The 19,665-nt window shown below is 38.4% G+C and overlaps 1 pseudogene; it reads right to left on the minus strand.

The window, feature by feature from the left end:
* Positions 1–19,665, minus strand: part of LOC138397236 (tigger transposable element-derived protein 1-like) — a 31,458-nt pseudogene that overhangs the window by 999 nt on the left and 10,794 nt on the right.

Here is a 19,665-nt window from a genome sequence, read left to right on the forward strand (position 1 = left end):
TGACACCCCCAAACCCCAAAATCCAAAGGAGAGCCTCCAGAGCGAATATTCACGTACCGGCTCTGAGCGCCTCCGCGATTGCAGTCTCGGGAGAGGGGTGGCCGCTGGCGGGGGATTGAGGGGTTTCCTTTCCTGCAAAGCAGGATTAATGATCCGTCTCGGGGGTTCTGAAGTTCACGACTCTTCTTTGCAAAGCCAAAGGATATGCATTCGGACGCCAGCACTTCGGGATCGTGGTGATAAAGAATCACCCTGACGAGCACTTTCGATAGAGCGAAGCCCCGAGATTTCCTAGAGGTGAAGAAGCCGAAGGAAGTGGTTTTTTAAAGGGGGTGGGGGGACCTTCCTTTCAAAAAAAAAAAAAAAAAAGCTGGGGGGTGGAGAGGCAGGAGCCCAGATTCCAGTTGGTGATGCTCAGAGCCGGAGGAAGGGAAGCGGGCGGGGGCCGGCTGTGCAAGTCAACCGCGCGGCAGCGGGAGAGGAAGAGGAGGAGGGGAGGAGGGGGAGAGTAAAAAATGGTATTAATCACCGGGGACGGGGGGAGGGCGGGGAGAGCACAGGTTGCCTGGTCTGGATTTGGGTCTCACACTCGAAAACGTGCCCCCCACACACACGCACCTACCTACCTCTCACACACTGGTTCTGGTGGGAGGAGAAACCCACGAAGCTAGGGAAGATGTTTCTGCTCCCGGGGGGGCGTGTGCGCGCCTGTCCTCTCTCTCCACACCCCCCATCCCACCCCACCCCCAAACCCCTTCACCCCCTCACTCCTATTGCTAAGACTCTGGCGGAGGCAGCTTCCCACGTCATGTGCTGGGGGAAGTGGGGTAGGAAGGGGGAAGGAAGGGGGGAAAGGCTTAACCCGAGTCCGTGGCGCCTCCTCCTGGCCTCTGCGGGGAACAGCAGCGAGGGAGGGCTGCTCCGGGGGGCGGGGATGGGGGCGAGACAGTGCCCCCGGTGGGCGGCCGCGCTTGGCTGCGGAAAGAGTCTCAAAGGCGGAGTTGCAATTTGAAATTGAAGACCCTGGCTTTATTTTTCATAAATCTGCCTTTGCTTCGTACGTGCTTTCTGGGTGCTGGGCGCAGTTTAAGGCCAGGCTCTTGCCTTCAAGAAGCTTAAGATCTATTTTGAGCACACAAGGCGGAGGCGTAAAACGATATAAAATAAAGTGAGGCAAATGGAATTAATGGCTAAACTGTATAGTACAGGCTATACACGTGCTTTTCTGACTGCTAGTGAAGGTTTGAGGAGTTTGTTTGTTTTTCCTTAAAGTTGATCCTGTTATTTAAAGACCTTGAGAAGATAATGAGACAGGTGAATAATTCCTAAATGAAACTGGATTTCCTAACATTTACAAATCCACCTTCTTTTAAAAGGCAAACATCCATTCATTTCTCTTCCTCTCAAACTGTTTTCTATTTTCATAGCGCTTATCACCACCAGTAGTATTATTTATTTTTGATATTAATATTATTGTACATGCATCAATTTTTATTCTCATCCATTGTCTTTTCAAAGATCTAGATTATTACAGTGGTGGTGCATATTCAGAATGGTTATATTATGGGCTTCCCACCAACATTCCTGAGGTGTGCCGTGCAAACACATAAGAAACAAGGCTGTGTGAAGTGGATACACCTAGTAGCTTGGAACTTGGTTGATGTAGAAGACATCAGATGTGTTTTGCTGTTCTATAGACCAGACAGTAGTCATAATACTTCTGAACTACAGTAATTCTTTTATGTTTCCTGGTTTTTCTTAGGCTTAATCTTTGAATCTAAGATTTTGAAGACACACACAAGCACATAAGCATTACATGAAAGCACAAATGCAGTGTGTTCACATGCAAATGATTCTTTCTAACCAATGGTTATTGCTGTTTTTCTAAGGGAGGGTCAGAGCTGATCTTTCACCTGGTTGGAGAACTGCAGAACCACCCCAGATATGCTGTGCTCTCTTGGTATACAACAGCCATCCCAACCCCCTCTGTGTGCAGATTTCCATTTGTTAGAACATGGATTCTAGGGGGAATATAGAATGCAGAAAGCAAGGGCCCATTGGAGCTTTCCTGAAACATTCTTCACTGAGTCTTCCAGGAATGGCCATTATCTTCAGAGTAACATCTAAGCTCACTCAAGGACCTTCATGGGTTGACCTTTAATCTACCTTTTTTTTTTAACCTCATAGCTCACTTTCTCTCCCCAATCTCCTTCACTAAAATTATACTATTCTTTTCTGTTTTCTTTTCATCCCTACCTGAACTCAGCAATTACATTCCATACTGTTCACTTTTGCAAGTGTAAAGGGAAGAATTAACTCGCATACTCCCTCTACCTAAGTAAGTCCACCCTCCCCTCCAGTTTCTAGCTCAAGTCCCACCTCCTCTGGGGATATGTTTTGGTCACCCAAGCCTGAATTTATTTCTGTAACAATTTCAAGGATTTTAAAATGAAAGATGACATCTCACCGCCATCTCCTCCGACTTTCACCCCCTGCATTTGGAAATGTATGGAAGAGTTTGCTTGATCACTTACCACAGTGACTGGGGGATAATTCTGGCATGTATCATCCAGTTGCTAGAAATATTAAACATACCAAATTGGGTGTGTGGTCTTGCATCATGAAGAACTGGCCCACCAAAAGGAAAAATAATACCTTTCTAGCTATTCATGTTGAATCATATGAAACTATTGATATTCAATCATATGAAATTGCCAATCATATGAAATAGCTATGATTGACCTATAATAAAAAGACAACTTCATAAGGTTAATCCTAAAATTGTATTCTTATGCATATTTCCTGTCTTCCTGATTAGTTGTTTAGCTCCTTAAGGGGCTAGACCACCATCTAGGTTACCCATACATTCACAGTACCTGACTCAATTCCAGACATGCGGTAGGGGTCCAATAAATATTGTTGTTTTAATGACTATTTCAAACCACTTTCCCAAGCAGCTTTTCTGACTCTGGAATAGCTAATTCTAGGGACCATGCAGGTGGTGAAGTGGAAGGTGGTATCCCTTGTGCATGGTATTCACTTCCCACTGCCCATGCAATGGGACTGAGACCTCTTTTTTTATTTCTCAGACTCCTTGTTACACATTTGCTCTTCTCACAAACAACCTTTGCCTCCATGGACCAAAACCTTTCAATAAAAAGATTTTAAGGAACACCCAGATACATGGAATTTGAAACACCATTTCTTAATGTTGCAAATATACATTTCCTAACTCTTAGTCAAGTCAGGCAGCACAGAAAGCAATTCTAACTATACAAAATGTGGGATTACATTTCACAGCATTGTATCTTGAGGAAAAGCTCTTACCCAGGGCTGCAAATGACACTATTGGCAGTATTCTGCCAGTTCACTTGACCCGAAGAAAGACTCCCAGGAGATGCAAACACTCTTGTTCATGGCCCAATCAGCAGATGCGAAGCCCATGCCTTGCCTGGCAAAAAAAAAAAAAAAAAAAAAGTACATTTATCTGGCAACATTTTTTTGGATCAAACACTAGTACCAAAGGGTGGGGCCTGAAGCTTATACAATTTGAGGTCCCTCTTTAAGAGAAAGAATACAAAATTTGGTGTGAAAGTATTTACTTAAAATGAAAAAATAAATCACAATGATTTAAAAATTCTTTGTTACCGATAAATGCAACAAAAATAAATAAATAAATAAATAATTACATTTATTAGTTAACTGCCTGACACTTCTGTAATACTTGTTTTTGTACATGTTTTGACTACATACTCTTTTGGCACTTCTTCATATTATGATTTAAAGTATCATTTTCTATGAAGATAATAGAATTTTAAAAATCTAATTTTTTCTCCAAAAAGACCATTTGAAAATTGTTTTTTATTATAAATAATTTGTAAAAATATCCTATTTATGAGTACTAGTGCAATATACATTTTTTTAGGATTGTAGTCAGATTTGGAAAAACCTTTATTTCTTTTTTATATAACATGTAAGGTTACAAGGATTCAAGTTTTCTTGTACAGTGACTAATCTTAAATATCCCTTAAATTGATGACTCTCATTAACTATTTAGTAATGTAGTATAAGTTTTATATTATCTTCATTAATGTCAGTATTGTGTCTTAAACAAGCCAGAAATTTATATTTTTTCCCAATATGTTCATATGAGTCACTCCTTTTCATTAATTGGATTATCAAACAATCCAGGAGCGTACTCATTACTTCTATTCGAAATTTCTCTTTTTTTCTTAAAGAATTTTATTTTTGGACTGATGTGGGGGAAAAAGTTGCAATTTGCTCCTAGATGTCAGATTAATTTCTACTGATGTCAATGCTCATCTTTATCTCTTCTGTTTCATATTACATTAAATTTTATCTGAATTTTCTCTTAATTCTTTAATAATTAAGTAAATAAATAAAAGAAGGAACTCTTTGAATATATCCAAACAAGTCTGTAATTTCTCACTTGTTTTAGTAAAATGTCCCAAAATGTCTTTCCAAATTGCAATTAAAGTAGCACAATCAAGCTTTATCAACTCTTTGAATAAGCTTTTTTTACATCCCTGTGTTTGAGTTTCTCTTCTAGTCCATGAAAAATTTCAGAACCTGAATGTTGAGGTACTCATGTTACAAGACTTGAGCAGCTATCTAATGGGAAATGTTACACTTAGATTCTTTACAGAACTAGAACTCTTTAAAGAAATTTGAACTCATCGTCTGTGTTTAAAATAATCCATTTGTGAGACACAACTGAAAGAGAAAAAAAAGTGTTACAAAATACCAAAGTGGTCAACAAATGGAAGTATGAGAGAGACAGCTTTTTCTCCAACTAGAATATGGAGATGACCCACAGAGCATATGTCCTGTGACACCTTCATATCACACCTGGAAGCCTTTCCTTCATGGGAACAGCTAGCAGTAACCTAACTACAGAGAACTGATGGCAAGCCTCATAGGTATAGCTCGCTAAACCCAAATTAAAGTATTCCCCATTCAACTTCCTCTTAGCTTCATCTCAAAAATGCTCACCACCAGAGTGAGGGGAAATTTGCCAGGGAGTTAGAATGGAAAGAGAAAGGAATCTTAAATGGTTACAATTAAAATATGCAACTTTTGCAAATTTTACTAAAACATTCGGACACATAATTAGAACCTCCCCCACAGCCTTAAAAGGGGCCCCAAGTGAGGGGCTGTGAATTCGAAGTGTATTAGCTTCAAAGTCAGTCTGCCTCAGTTCCTTACCCCATGTAAAACAAGCTTCCTGGTTTCTACACAAACTATTCGAATGATTTTATCTTTGAAAAAATAATTCGTTAAATGCTCAGTTGACAACATGCATATTAATGCCTTCTGCTAAATCCAATCCATCTTCTTTTGCTTGCAATTTTTGGAGTGTACAGGAAACATAGGGAGAGCATTCAATTTTAATCACTCTCACAGCATACTAAGATCCTACCCTCATTACTCTTTTAAAAGAATCTCTATTTTGTTCTTATCATAATAATATTAATTATTCAACTTGGGCAGTCCTTTTTCAAAGGGAGCGTTAAACAACCTTCATCCCCTTGTCTGAAGACCTGTCCGTTTTCCAACGAGAAAATTATTCATTATCCAGTGCATTTTATTGAGCCTGTTGTGTACATTGTAACCATACACTTATAGACATTTACCTTATATACTCAGGGAACTATTTCTTTCATACCTCTCTAAATCTGCTCTTTTCTTTTTGAAATTATACAAGGGGCCAGAAGGGAGGCAAGAAAGAAGGAATAGATAATGCTGTTTCAGAGAGAAGAATGATTGACTCTAGAAAGGAAGAAATATCAGATGCAATGTGATAGTGAGTGTTCTCTGTACCAGAGAAAGGGGAGCGTTTGCATGGTGTTATTTCCAGCATTGCTCAACTCCTGCAGGAACACACCCTCAATGGAAATAACCCCCTATTAAGCACAGTTAGCGCTGGCACTGTCTTATTAATTGCATTTTTCCCCTCCAACATAGTGAAGATACGACAATGCTGTATCTGACCCAGCTGGGTTTTTTTTTAAAGAAATCCTTTAGAATCTTAAATTTATCTATCTGGATAGGTTATCCTTTTACTTATTTATTTATTTTTTTGCTCATCAAAACACTTTGGAAAAAAAGCTGTCTCTAGTCTCAACATTATTATATAGGGAAGACACATTCTTCTGGTGTTTTACTTTCAGATTATTCAAGTTTTTTGAGAAATGTACCCTAATTTCTTTTACTACAGTATAGATGAGAGACTCTATCTCTATGTGAAGGCATTTTGAAACATCTTATTACCAGAGGCAGTCGGATAATGATGTAAATGATAAAACAAAATGAAGATCAATTTTATACCTTTCCTTTCACTAATGCTCTTCTCCCTCGCCGCTTCAGTCCCTTCTCTGAATTTTTTAAGGCTGTTCTTCATGAGCCATGTATCAGTGCCCCGATATTCTTTTTCCGTTTAATACCTGTCTCCTTCCATGTGCACCTTTCCTCCTGGAACAGACCCTGTCATCACCCTCCAGGGAGATACCACCCCCTTCTCACTACCCTTCAGAGAGCCCTTTTATGTTCTAGAATAGCTTTTGCTGATAGTGACCACTTCTGGAAAAGATATATGGCCCCTCCACGCCCATCACCCTGCACTCTTCCCCACTGGCAGCAAAGAGAGAACTCTGTGGATTCCAGTTAAAAGAAATAAGGACAAAACATCTCAGGGGTCTCCTACCTGAGTTGAGGGAAAAGAACGGAGAGACCTTGACAGGCAGTTGAGAGGACATGGAGTCACAGGGGTGTGTGACATTCCTGTGTGGTAACTGGGATGCCACAAAATAAACGTGAAATTGTGTGAATTACGCTAGATTTCATTAGGGCACACGTGCATGCACCCACACACGCACACACACCCCTAGTGCCTGAGGAGAATTCTGAGGTGGTGGGGGTTGTTCCTCCCCTGTCCCTAACCCACACTATTAACCCAGGCCTCGTACCGGAGGGGTCGTAATGTAAGCTCCACAGGTTCACTGTTACATTCCTACACCCAGTGCAGCGTCCGAGTGAATAAATGAATGAATGACTTGTAAGAGAACCTGAAGAATGAGATATATAAATATTTAAGGAAGGATTTTCTATGCCTCTATAATAGCTGCAGTATAATGACCCTACTTGAACTTCCCAACAGTGATGGAATTTAGTTCAAACTGTCCTTTGACACGCTGGTTCCTTCACTGTCTCGTCCCAACTTACCTCTCTTCTGTAGTTCTTCATAAAGTGCATTCGTTTTAAATTTTGTTTTCAAATTGAGGTTTATTTTATTTTTAAATTTAGATTTTAGCTTTCTCAAAATTATGGAAGCAAAAGGTTTAAAATAATCAAGGAGTTCAACAGCAGCTCCCTGACCCCCTCTCTACCGCCATTTCTCACTCCCTAAAGGCCCCTTTCAGCCCTTTGAATCGAAATTTTTAGCATTTACTCTCACAACTCAAAATGGCACTTACTCATTGCGATTTTTTCATTTTTCAATTCATTCATTACCATTGGACATCCCACTGTGGAAGATAAGGGTTTGCCTCTCTTTCACCAAAAAACAAAAAAACAACTCTCATGTACCACACACATGTACACTTCCTATCCCCATATCCTCGAATATACTTACATTGTAATTATTCTTAAATTAATATCCAGAGTTTACAGCTGTCCCATAAATGGCATTAATGTCCTTTATCATGTATCGTATTTAGTTATTCATCTCTTTAGTCTCCTTTAATCTAAAATAGTTTCTTCATCTCATTTTGTCTTTCATGGCATTTATGAATAGTTTCGGCTGGTTATCTTATAGAATATTTAATATTCTGGATTTGTCTGAGGTTTTTTCCCTCATGACTAGATTAAAGGTAAACATTTTTGGCAAGGTGATACTGCAAACTTCTCTGGCTCATCATATCAGGAGTCGTGAAGTGCCAATTTGTCCCATTATTGATGGCACCAAAATTGATCATTGATTTGGAGATAGCCACCAGATCTCTCAATATAAAGGTCATTTTTTCGATTTGCAATTAATAAGTAATCTGTGGATGATAATATAAGACCATCCTCCCACATCCCTGTTTCCTAATGACTTAAGGACAAAGAGTATTAAAAAGAAATCTTAAACTTCAGATAGTATTTCTGTTGTTGATAGTGGTATAAGTATAGTAGCATTAGTACAGTTATAATCAGAGCTAGGAAATTTTGTGTATATTTAAGTTCTGTCCATTAAAAAGGCCTAAAATCAATGACATTCCAGTAACAATGAACATGCCTAGCAACCATATCCTGGTTTCTAAATACTATTTCCACTAAAAAAATAAATAAATAAAAACGGGATTCTTGGGAAAGTGGCAGACTCCAGCGCTGAGTCAGGGAGGTGAAAGTTGGGCCTCAAACACCTTATTTGGCCCAAATGCAAGGAAGTGCTCTAAGACTAGTGGGGACATATCAAAAGAACATGGGATCCAGCATAAAATGTCTCCCACTAGCCAAATTTGGTACTATTTTAGCTTAAAAGAATAATTACCATTATTGATGTGACATATTGAATAAAAAAGCAATCCATTAGTCCATAGGGATACTCAAAGGATGGTGGGTGAAGGGAAGAAAATTCCTTCTTTAGAAATGCTCCAGTTAATAAATGCTGAAGGAATGACAGAATTAAGATATCACCATTTTACAACCTCTAGTGCAATAATTGATTATCAATGAATGCTAATAAATGCTTTTTTTGATGACTTTTGGCAAGACATAATCATACAAGGCACTTATTCTTTTTTTTGTTTTTGTTTTGTTTTTTGAGACAGGGTCTCACTCTGTCTCCTAGGCTAGAGTACAATGGCATGATTGTAGCTCACTGCAACCTCCAACTCCTGGGCTCAAGTGATCCTTCTGCCTCAGCCTCCCAAGTAGTTGGGACTACAGGCATGCGCCACCATACCTGGCTAATTTTTCTATTTTTTATAGAGACAGGGTCTGGCTCTTGCTCAGGCTGGTCTTGAACTCCTGGACTCAAGCAATCCTCCTGTCTTCGCCTCCCAAAATAGTGGAATTACAGGCATGAGCCACCATTGACTGACAGGCACTTTTTCTTAACTTGTAAAAATTATTATGCCCTTTTTAAAAACTTCAAAATGAATATTCTCTTACATCTTACTAATACAAATACCCCTTCCACTTCATTCATTTTTACTAATATGTTTCATGAACCCTTTCAAATTTTCTGCTTTGCAAACTTTTTCTTCCACCCATTGGTGGGTTGCTGTGAGCACTGATTCATATATAAATTAGTAACTCTGTAGAGAAAAGTCCTTTAACCTCTATTTAGGAGAAATTTATGAATTTCTTCTTTGAACAAAAATATTTTCCAAATTTCTTTTTACAAAATGCTGAAACATATCTCTAAGTTAGTTAGCTGGTTTACTCTGAATTCAAAATTACTAATTCAAGAAATGTTAACCGAGTACTAAATGTGTATGAGGCAGAGTACTAAGTATTGTTAGAAAAATAAAAATAAGTAAAACATATCGCTGTCTTAGTCCATTCAGACTGCTATAAAACAATGCCATAGGCTAGGTAGCTTATAAACAACAGAAATTTATTTGGAGGCTGGGAAGTCCAAGTTCAAGGCACCAGCAGATTCAGTGTCTGGTGAGGGCCGGCTTTCTGGTTCACAGATGATATCTTCTAACTGTGTCCTGGCATGATGGAAAGAGTGAGGGGTCTTTCTCAGGACTCTTTTATAACAGTATGAATCCCATTCAGGAGGGCTGTGCTCCGTGACCTAATCACCTGCAAAAAGCCCCACCTCCTGATACCATCACCTTGGGGATTAGAATTTCAACATATGAAGTTTGGGGGGGGGACACAAACATTCAGACCATAGCATAAAGAAAAGAAGCCAACATGTAAACAAAGAGGCAATAAAATGCAGAGCTATCTAATGCCTGTCATGAAGACAGAAGTAAAATTCTAAGACCCCAGACAGAAGGAAGACGCATTCATTCCAACTAGAGTGTGAAAGATTGCTTTATTGGCCCCAATTCTTCATCTCTTCATATAATCACACCTTTTGCCATACAACTCTGCAGTGCTACTCCATTATGGGAGGGGCATACTTCCCTACACCTTGACTTTGGGTTGGACAATTTGGTTTAACCAACAGAATGAGGCAGAATTGATGGAGCACCACTTCCACATCCAGGCCTCAAGGAACCTGCATATTTCTGCTTGAGCTCCCACACCTTTGCCTCTGCCATGAAGAGAGCATGTCTAGACTAGTCTGCTTGTCCTAGGGGGAAGGAAGGCCAGGCAGAGCAAAGCTGAGTCACCACCACTAAGCCTGGTTTATTTACGACAATGTCCAGCCAACCTATAGATCTGCAAGAATAAATATTGGTATTTTAAGCCACTGAGTCTTAGGGTGGTTCATTGTGGAGTAATTTATGGCAATATCTAATGAATACACAGAGTGATGAAGGAAATTTTGCATCTCAGAGAATGTTATACTACTTCTAAACTTAGGAGTAAGACTTTTGATAGCAGGAGTAGGGGTTAGACCATTCCAAGCTGAAGGAGAAGCATGGGTAGAAATTTAGAGGCACTTTCAAGTAACAACAAGAGATGGGATAATGTAGGAAGAGCATCGGGGCAGGTTCTGAAGGCTACTGAATTTTATGCTATGAAATCTGTGTTTGATTTTATAAGCTATGGTTCTGGAGGAGGGGAGGAATTTGATCTGGCTTAAACTTTTGTAAAATAATATTGGCAAGAATTTGGGCCAAATTCAATGGAGAAAAAAAGAATCAAATTAAGAATGATTGAGTCCCTAATATGTGCTGTGTGCCTTACCTTCATTACCTTATATAGCCTATCAACAATCCTATAAAGTAAATATTGGTATCCGCTTGTACAGCTGAAGAAAAGAACATGCGGAGATTAAGTTACTTTCCTTAAATCCCACAGCTGGCAAGAGACACAGCCAGAGTTCAAGGTCAGTCTGCACGACAAAAATATGTGCTCTTTCTACTATCATTATTGGTGCCTTCCAAATATTGGATGCAGGCTGACAAATTAGGAGGCTAGTGCTCTAGGAAAGTGGTAATTAATTATGGCAGTGGCAGTGAGAAAAGAGAATATATTTTAGAGAAATTACAAATAGTTGTGTTTATTTATTTATATTGTCAGAGTAAAACTGTCAGAATACATCAACTAGCTAAATATGTGTGGTGATGGAGCATGATAAAAAGATTCCTCATTTTTTTAATCATGACAAACCAAAGTATTTCAATGTCACTAAGACAGAGGACACGGAAAGAGCAGGTTTGTTGACAGGAATGTTAATACAGTAAGTTTAATTATCATCATGGGAAGCTTTCTGACTAGTAATAATAATGTTAATAATAGCTGTCTTTCACTGAGCACTATTCTAAGGCACTGTTCTTTGTGCTTTCCATGAATTAATTTACCCTTCCACACAATGACACTGTGAGCTAAGTGCCATTATTATCCCGTTGTATTGATAAGGAAACTGAAGAACAGAGTAGTTAAGGAACTTGCCCAAGCGGCAATGCCGTTTGGATATGGACACAGGCAATCTGGCTCTAGGACCACACTCTTAACAACCGTACTGTGGAATCCATCAGCAAAGGCTCCTCCAGCATGGACAGGCGCTAGTACCAATAGCTGGGTTAGTCAGGAGAGTCAAGGTTATGCTGCAGTAAAGAGCCCCCAAACCACCGTGGCTTAACAGAACAAAAGATTACAACTTGCTCTCTCAAAATCCACTGCAGATTCAAGCAACCCTTCGAGACATAGTTCTCCATGTGCTGACAAAACAGATTCTGTTATATCTTATGTCACTTTCACGGCAACATGTGGTACCAAGACAGCAGCAGTAAGGAAGGAGAGGATGACATATCTTGAACTGGTAATTAAATTTGGGGGCCTGAAAGTGATACATCTCACTCCTGCCCACAACCCATCCATGAGAACTAGTCCCATAGCCAACCCCAGCTTCGTGGAGGCAGGGAAGTGCAATCCTTTCAAGACAGAGTAGAGCCCCGTATTGTTGGGCAGCAGTAGTATCTACATCCTCAGTTATGCCGCCTCTCATACCACACCAGTAATCAGACATTTGGGTCTTAAAACTCAAGATCAAGGTGAAAACACTAATTGTGAAATGTACTTGAAATGTACTTTTCACTAATGGTGAAATATACTTGAATAAGCATATGTATATTTATCTATTCTGATTTCTACCTCTCTGCTCAGAACCCAGGGGGGTTAGTGCTCTGTTCCCTGCTCCCACTGCCCTTCCAGTTGGGGGTCCGGAGGGGAGGACTAAAATATCAAATGACATGATCCATACCCTTTGCGAACTTCACAGCACAATATGAATAGTAACATTTTATCTGATGGTAGGATCTTTATTTACCCTCAGTTACATATTAGACAGTCATTTAGCAGACATGGAGTACCTAGACCAAAAGCATTCTACCAGTCACTGTAGAAGATATAAAATTATTTACAACCTCTCCCTGCCCTCAGGGAGTTACAGTTTAATTAAGAAACCAGGCTGTGTCCATGAAATGTTAGTAGACATAAGCAAAGCAGCAGAAAATATGTGACACTGAGCACTTCTAATAGGAAATACTACTCCACAAATCACTGAGGGAAAAAATGTGGAATGTTTTGAAATGGTTTTGTAAGACTATCTTAACAAAGAAGCAACGAACTCAAATGTATGAAGTATCCGGGTATAAGAATGGTGCAGACCATGGTTCACTGAAAAGTATATCCTAAGTCTAAAGCCTTTCAAATTCTGGCCAGGGGTGTGTGTGTGTGTGTGTGTGTGAAAGAGAGAGAGAGAGAGAGAGAGAAGAGATTGGGGGAGAGAGAGAGAGAAAGAAGAGCTTGGGGGAGAGAGAGAGAGAAAGAAGAGATTGGGGGAGAGAGAGAGAGAGAGAGAGAGAAAGAGCATGCACATACAATTAAATATTGTATGGATCAAACAAAACACAACTTCTTGATAAGACTGTAACCTCTGGTTGAGAGAGCTTCCCTAGGGATGTTTTTGTGTTGATTGATAGCAAATCCTTACATTACAAAGGTGAATTTCTGACAGTGACAGTTCACATGGAAAGGCAGGAGGTAAGGGAGACCTGAGAGGGGGGCTTCAGGCTCTCTCTGTACTCTCCGAGAAATCTTGCCAGGGATCAGAAAGAGTTTGCCTGATCTAGTAAAACTAGTCAGTATGATGAAATATGTAGGTAACTGAAACACATCTTGCCTAAATTATCGCAAATTTCAATTTATGGAGGTTAAAATTAATGAGGTTTTCCTGTACTTTGAAGTCATAATTGATGGCATGATAAATGTTAGAACTAAAAACTTAACAAGTGTCTAATAATGTCAACAGCTAATGGAGAAACAAGGAGGGGAGAACAATTAACTAACATAATTGCAGAAGGAACAATAGATTGGCTTAATTAAGACCTTCCAAAGAAATATGCCATCATGTTATAGATTTTCTAGGGTTTTTAAAGAGTGTACATTTACCTTTGACACTGGGTCTCTCAGAATTTGGTTAAGCAGAACATTCACTTTTATGTCTCATCTTACCCTCTCACCCCTAAAGATGATTGACCATCCAATTTCATTTGAAAAGAATTTAAATTTAAAACTATTAATAAAGATTCAAAAATCTTTTCTTCTGCACATATTTTAATTACCTTTTTATTTAAAGAACACTTTAGCCTGTACTTTAATTTTAAAACAGCTCTATATGTCATTTACTTCAATCTTTATAGATACATATGTATATATTTAAATATATGTCAAGGAAGGTTGAACCTGATACACTACCAGGGTTTATGCTTTTATAAAGCTGGTGAATATGGTGTAGAAAGGCATTTCTGAGGTAGCTTTCCATGGAGTAGAGCATATAACTCGTGGTACATGGCAGCCTAAAGCCACATTATTATTTCAAGAATACGTTAGTGGGAAACACTTTTCAGAAGCCATGCCAGAAGCATTCTGGCCAAGATGCCACTGGAAATAGAGATAAATAAAAATTCACAGTGACTGCGCACTGCTGAGGAAAGGGCCATGCACTTGTGGCAATGTTATCTCTCTTTTCTCAGACAGCGATGGTCATCCACCACTTCAAAGTTAAAGGAACAACAGTCTCATGTCTTGAGAAATTCTCTGTGCTTTCTGAAGCTTCATCCTCATATGGAAAAAAATATTGCACTGAGAAGTTCACTGAAACAATACTAACACTTTGTGGAATTCATTTCATTTACAAATTGGTCTCATTTCCAAATTGGTCTCATTTGCTCCCATGGTTTCAAACACCAACTGTACAATAATGACTTCCAAAAATCCTTTTTGTTGTAGGAGCTCCGTGTATGTTTTAGAGATTAACAATAGCAATAGTCTCTTAATTGTTCTTCCAACTTCTAGACTCAACTCCCTCGCAGATAGCAAAATACAGCAGAAATTTCTTTTAAAAATATGCATTGATCATGGCACCTCCCACTTTATTTATTCATTTATTTAATTTTGCAGCAACCCCTTCTAAATGAAACCTCTCACTTTAAAATCTTTTAACTCTCTCTCATCACTTACAGGATTAATTTTAAAGTGCTTAGCATGGCACCAATTTATGTAGGATGTTTGTTATTTGCAAAATGCCACCAAGAGGCAGATAAAGACTTGGATTGTTGATTCTACATTAGTGAATTATATGGTATCTCTCACATCCTCATGTGGATTTTCTTACGGTTTATGACACAGATCTTATATGGCTAAGTGGAAATAGGAATGCAGTTTATGACTGTATCTCAAGTTTCTCTGTGCTTGCACCTTAGGAATACAGACATGTGCCCCATAATGATGTTTTGGTCAATGACAGATTGCATATATGACAGACCACATATACAACGGGGGTCCCATAAGATTATAATGCCATATTTCTATTGTACCTTTTCTACAGTTGGATATGTTTAGATACACAAATACCTACCATTGTGTTACAACTGCTTACAGTACTCAGTACAGTAACATGCTGTACAGGTTTGTAGCCTAGGAGCAATAGGCCACACCATATAGCCTAGCTGTGTAGTAGGCTGTACACCTATTTTGTTAAGTACACTCCATGATGTTCACACAATGACAAAATCACCTAATGACACATTTCTCATACTGTATTCCTGCTATTAAGCAATACATGACTGTAGATAGTTATATTCTCTAATCCAATTTCTATAGTTTTTTAGAGGGCAGCTTGCAAAATGCTATATAAATTGTAATGATTCTTATTAACTCGATAATGGATTGGTGTTTGTCAACATATTGGGATTTAATGGCTTTAATGCTGTGGCCATTTAATATGTTATAGATGCTAATAAATGCATTAAATCTATCTCATGGTGACATGGGTTATATCAGAATCACACAATACAACAATAACACTAACTGTGGTGACAAAAAAAAAAATCAATGCCTCCTTAGATCACAGTTTAAGCTCAGAAAGAATGGGAAAGAATCTAATACAATTGGTGAATTTGAGTATTTCGTTGACTTCTTTGGACTTGAATAATCAGTCCTTCAAAATGTATTGCTAGTTACATATGTAAAAATTTTCTTTTAAAATATTACTAATCACTGGACAGCAAAACTACTTTCACTCTCATCAAATTATATTCAAAGATCACTTCCAGGACTTAATCTCTTCCTTTCCCAATTGGATGATTTTCCACTTCAGTCTTTTTTTTCTTTTTTTTCTAAATAAAACATTTGCAAAGAACCATCCCATTCAGGGAACAGAATATGATAAAACTTCTTGTGCTACAAATTTTGGGTTATTCAAAGGCATCTTTAAGATGACTAGTCCTTGAATATGTGCCATAGAAAGACATATAATGGAGGTTTATTCTATATTTTGTAGGGTCTTCTTTATTCTTGCCACTTTGCCTTTCTTCCCTTGGCTCACTTTAGCAAGTCGGGTGGCAGACGAGCTGCAAGAGATGCATTGCAGGGAGAGACGCTGGCCAGGAGAGGGACGCTCTCCCTGTTCCCTCTCCCTCTGGATTCTGCCGTCCCGACTGTACCCAAGGATTGTTTCCCTGTTTACGTTTCCCTGTTTATGAGGCCTCCCTCCCTCCTCCTTCATGGGTCCTGTTTCCAGAGAATTTTAAGAATTTGCAGAAAATTTTTTCTAAAATATTTTCTCTAAACTTCAACTCTTATTTTACTCTCCAAAGGGTGATTTGGGGCTCAATTTTTACAAGGATATAATTAAAAATTGTATCCAGAGCTGGAACTATCTTTGAGGCTGAAGGTCATATTTTCATTAAAAAGACGTAAATGTGCACTTAGAGTGCTGGAAATATTTCTTGTTCCTGAACATTACTCTCTGTCACTTTTTAAAATTATTATTTCAAGTCTGAGGATGTTATATTCCTACTCATTCCTGCTCACTACACAGATGTGATGTGATCAATAACTAATAAGGAGTGTTATAAAGTCTTCTATAATCATCACATGCTCTATACATAATCAATAATTTTAGCATTGATAATTCCTGAATAAAACTTCACAGAGAGAAATGAAACCCACAAGCATTAGCGCCATCCCACAGTTTGAAAGCCGATTGTAACTTAAATATAGTCAAGTACCATCAAAAATTTTCATTCACACAATATATATTATAAATCTCATTATAGTGTTTCTTTTTTCATTTCTACATTTAACAATAAATCTTGGTTTGATATATTTTTTAAAATGAATGAAAAACATACATGACAAAAATGAAGCAGTTAGCAAAAAGGAAAGCTCTGGGCTTGTAAACTAAATTATAAGGTTGCAGCATGGTGTTCAAAAAGGCCACACATTACGATTGTTACTCATGTTCAATTATTAAGGCCATATATGCATAACAAACAAAAAAAATCACTTTTAGTAATAGAACAAGGTATGCAATTATTCTAAAAGAGTTGGTAGAAAATCTGGTTCTGGCACTTAGTTAACGGTTTGGTAAAAGTCATTTTTCTTACTTGTAGTATATTTTTGAAAGAGGCACTGGACAGAGCCACATGAGTACAATGCTGGCGAATTTTTTCCTCCATTCTCTTATGCTATCTTTTGAGCCCCAAAGTCATTAAAGACTCCAGGGAAGGAAACAAGATAAAAGAGAGGGGCTTTCTTCACCCCAGCCTGGGAGTCTTCCTCCCTTCATGAGTTAACTTCACATTCATTCACCCTTCCAGGTCCTCTCATGCACTTTTCTTTTCTCCTTCCACCTTCAAAAAAGTCCTGCGTGTAAGAAAATCATACAGTTCCCAAGAGAAACACCAAGAAGAAAAGAATTCCACAGTCCCATGTTCATTATTTTACTTAGCTCACTAGAAGCACTAGACCCTTGCTGTACTCCTTGCTCTACTGAGAAAAGTACAAAAACTATTGCCAGGTTATCAGTTCCAACTTCAAGCCAGGAGCTTCAAATTTCTGCCCAATAGGGGAAGTGCCTTGCTAGTCCATTAATTCTATTGGCATTTCTAATTGGGACCTAAGTACACTGGACTGGCTATGCTCAGAGCGTCAGTGAGTTCCAGATGAAAAGATGAATTGCTTTTAGCCAAAGAAAAGGTTCTCTGATTCTGTATGCTTCAGCCTAACCCTCCAAGGCATTCATCCTACCTAGAAAACCTATCTCTAGGTTGCTTCCTCCCTATTTCTTAGAGAAGTGGGATTAATAAGAGTTTTTAAAAGAACTCCCAGGTTAAAAACACACAAAACTCAATGTTATCTCTTCTAAAATAGTCTTTTCATATATCTGATATCCTCTTTTAGCAGAAGAAACAAAGATTTTTAATGATGTTTTATCCTGAATGCTGTAAGGCAGGCTGAATTTTTTCCCCCTCTGATTTATTTTTCCATGTCTTACTCACATCAGTCAGGTCACATTAGTTTAGGGAATGAAAAAGGAGACATAGAATAGGGTAAATCAGGCACATTCCTTGACATCATTGATGGCTTTAAATATTATGTTTATCAAAAAAAACCCACATCCATTATGATCGAATATAAATAAAATTCTGATCTACAACATTTTAGAAAAATACCAATTGGAATTTTTTCCTTTTAACTGGAGGAGCAACATTCTTGCTTAGTAGCATGGTTGAAAATCTGTTATAGTTTAAGAAATTGGGAAATTAGCTGGGCTGTTACCACGCTTCAGCATGTGTCAGTCATTCCTGAGCCAGTGAACTAACGCTCACTGAGAAGAAACTCATCAGCAATAGCACCAAGCTATTACCTAAGAGTGGGCAGTACAAAAGTGGAGGCAAGAGAGAAGTCATTTTCATTTTAATCTCATTTTATATGAGCAAAAAGGAAGTCTCAATAGCTTTATGCTACTAAATAGTTGTAAAGATCTTTTTGAACCAAAAATAAAAGCTTGCAGAATATTCAAATGTGATAGAAAGGTAAAGATTACTTTAATCAGAAGGAATTTGAGAATAGGGCATTTGTTGGTCGTGGAAAGTAGATTTGGACCACCAGTTTCCCTTGCCTAATGTTCATGTCAACTTCCTCACGTATTCTTTTTGGAAGAAAAGTGAATGCATTGGTGTACTTACAGCTGTTTATTAAACAGTGTCCTTACATTACCTCTTCTATACACAGCCCTTCTCTTCAGCAAAGTCCCCATACTACAGGTATGGGGAAAAATAAGTCACTTACTGTGGACAGGTACCATATGACCAGCAGCTGTGTTGATCCAGAAGTGTACAAACACACAATTGCCCCTTTCTCCCTTCCTCCTCCTCTGCTCCTTGGTCCACATCCAAGGACATCTCAGGCTTCTGATGGGTGTGAGTGAAAGAAGATGATGCCTTCTCCACCTCCCCAGTTGGGATCTAGGACCCAGGGTATATGACCAATGTGATAGGACAGTCTTTCTCTTTTAGGCTACTTTGCCCTTGTTGCATATCCACAGAGAAAAAGTCAAATGTATAAACTGTGGACTAATTCTTGACAAGTCACACCAGTATATCTGATTTTTTTTTTCCACTTTCTGGTATGCAGTAATTGAGCAGAACTGAAGTTGCAGTCTGTTCATTTTGACACAGATTTAAAGGGACCTTCTTGTCATTTAGAATATACTCTCCTTTTCTTTGAGAAAGTACTTCTGAAACTAAAATCTTTTGGGTAAAGCATTCCTAATATTAAAACTAGTCAAGGATATAAAGCCACACAGTACATTTGTATAATAAAAAATGTGCTTTAGCAGCAACTGGAATGTAATCTTATAGGATAATAGGTCCTTCACTCTGGCTTGCTTATCAGTGAACGCCACATCCCATATACTGTTGAAACTAGAGGCCACTTTCCACTTCAGAAAAAAATGGCAAGATTTGAAGAATTTTTAGGTTTGCAGTTTTCTGAACTGCAAAGCAACCAGATCCCATTGTACTGTTCAAAAAAATTTGTGTTTTAAAATTCTTCAAAAGACACCTGACATGAAAAATGGTGTTATTATTGCTGCAATCATTTTAATATTTAGCTAAATACAAGCATCTCCTAGAAAACCCTGGGGAAAAATAATCCTCCTACTCTATTCTAACTTTCTGTGCT

This window comes from Eulemur rufifrons, chromosome 16 (genome assembly GCF_041146395.1).
Source record: "Eulemur rufifrons isolate Redbay chromosome 16, OSU_ERuf_1, whole genome shotgun sequence".
NCBI lineage: Eukaryota > Metazoa > Chordata > Mammalia > Primates > Lemuridae > Eulemur > Eulemur rufifrons.